The 2,351-nt window shown below is 51.8% G+C and overlaps 1 non-coding gene across 1 annotated transcript; it reads right to left on the minus strand.

The window, feature by feature from the left end:
• Positions 1 to 223: 223 nt before the first annotated feature.
• Positions 224 to 381, minus strand: LOC138514790 (U1 spliceosomal RNA). The gene has a single exon (XR_011281943.1). It is a non-coding gene; the product is annotated as a U1 spliceosomal RNA (small nuclear RNA).
• Between the last annotated feature and the right edge of the window lie 1,970 nt (positions 382 to 2,351).

Consider the following 2,351-nt stretch of genomic DNA (forward strand, 5'->3'; position numbering starts at 1 on the left):
GCACCTGATGTCAGGGGATGTACAGGGCCCGCTGTGCAATTCTGATGCTAGGAATGGAGTCTGTGCGTGTACACTGAACCCCTCCAGTGCATGCTTCGGAACTCATCGCTAGCCCTTTTTGACTACTACACTGCAGCAAAATAAAGTCTGAAACCATCCTTCTAGCTCACACACACACACACACACACACACACACACAATGTGCTTTCTTTCACCAATAAATCAGGGGAAAGTGCAAACACAGTGCCCTTCTACCAGAAATAATGCAGTATCCTGCATTTGGGGACATTGCATGGGTCAGCAGATACAAAGTGCAATGGATGAGCCTCACGACTGGGAGCTCTGCCTTTCTGAACACAGACTCCGCTGCCAGGAAAGCATGAGTGCAGCTTAAGGGCAGCTATTGGGCCTGTCCTGGAAGCCACGCTAAGCGTGGGTGAGACAGGCACTGATCCAGCCCCAGCCCTTCGAAGCCCTTCCAAAGCCCTGAGCCTCTGCAGAGCTGTCTGACCCATGTCGGGGAAGCTTCGACAGGCAGAGCCAAGCAGAAGAGGCACATTGTAGCACAGTTCTTTTCTCCATAAAGTCCCGCTGCTCTGCATGAGTTTTGCATAATGAATTCTGGCCTGGCTGCCAGTCGGAAGCAAGATGGCTCGAGCAGGCCTGTTGCAGTCTGCCCATGCCCACTTGCCTGTTTGCCCCAATCGGGCCCATATAGCCGGTGGTTTCAAGAACAACAAGGGCACCTGATATCATGGGGAGAACAGGGCCTACCGTGCAAGTCCGATGCTAGGAGGACTAGGAGCCTGTGCGCTTCACTGCGCCACCTTCGGTGAATGCTGTGGACCTGAGCAGCTCACTGCTGGCCCTCTTGTCTGCAGCAAAATACATTTTGCTACAAGGCCAGGGGCTCTGTGTGCTACCAACCTACTTGCTTTCTCTCTCCTTCTCACTCTCACATCACACACACTTTACTTTGTCTTTCTTACACCAATAAGTCAGTGAAAAGCACGAAAGCAATCACACACTACCAGAAATAAGGCAGTTGAGTTGAGTTACAGTCTCCCACATTTCAGGACATTGCAAGGGGTGAATCTGATGTGCAATGGAGGAGCCTCATGGAGCTCTGCCTTTCTGATTACAGACTCTCCCTGCCAGGGAAGTATGTGTTGCAACTTCAAGTGTAAGGGCAGGGGTTGGGCCTATCCTGCTGCTGGAAGCCTTGCTAAGCGAGAGTGAGAAGAGAGGCACTGACCCAGCCCTTTCAGAAGGCTTGAGCCTATCTGCATAATACATGTGGGCCTGGCTGGTGGACAGGCAGCTGCCAGTCAGAAGCAGGAGGGCTCGAGCAGGCCGCAGAAGTCCGATGCTAGGACTAGGAGCCTGTGCACTTCACTGCTCCACCTCCAGTGAATGCTGTGGACTTGAGCAGCTAAGTGCTGGCCCTCTTGTCTGCAGCAAAGGACATTCTGCTACAAGGCCAGGGGCTCTGTGTGCAACCAACCTACTTGCTTTCTCTTTCCTTCTCACTCTCACATCACACACTCACTTTACTTTTTCTTTCTTTCACCAATAAGTCAGTGAAAAGTGTGAATGCAGACCTCCCACTACCAGAAATAAGGCAGTTGAGTTTAGTTACAGTATCCCACATTTGAGGACATTGCAGGGTCAAATCCGATGTGCAATGGATCAGCCTCATGGAGCTCTGTCTTTGTGATTACAGACTCTCGCCTTCCAGCTAAGTATGCATTGCAACTTCAAGTGTAAGGGCAGGGGTTGGGCCTATCCTGCTGCTGGAAGCCTTGCTAAGCGAGAGTGAGAAGAGAGGCACTGACCCAGCCCTTTCAGAAGCCTTGAGCCTATCTGCATAATACATTTGGGCCTGGCTGGTGGACAGGCAGATGCCAGGGGTCCATGTAGCCCTGAGCTGCCAGGTTGCCCCACTTCACAAGAGCTACTGAGGTGGGGTTCCTCCCAGCCGGACATGGCAACAAGCAATATATGCAAGCAGCCTCTGTTTTACTTACCAGTGCCACCAGTTCACCACCATTGTCCAAGGTAATAGTGCCACTGCCCAGCGTATAAGCCTCAAATGCTGGAAGTGGAACACAAGTCACTCGACTGCACCAGGTGCCTCCAAACAAGGTGCCTGCTGCCACGCCTCAAGCACGAGGTGAATGTTGGAGTGAGTGAGAGGAGGGAACAACAGTGTGAACAACTGTGTTTGATTGGCTGTAGCAGTGCAGCACGTGCATCCCAAGTGCTGTTACATCCAATCAAATTAAAAGCATGTGACTGCATCAGTTGGGAGTGGCTTCAGAGAGCCATGCAGGCTGTCAACATTGGATGAA

Source organism: Ambystoma mexicanum, chromosome 12 (assembly GCF_040938575.1).
Source record: "Ambystoma mexicanum isolate Mex_15411 chromosome 12, UKY_AmexF1_1, whole genome shotgun sequence".
NCBI classification, from domain to species: Eukaryota; Metazoa; Chordata; class Amphibia; order Caudata; family Ambystomatidae; genus Ambystoma; species Ambystoma mexicanum.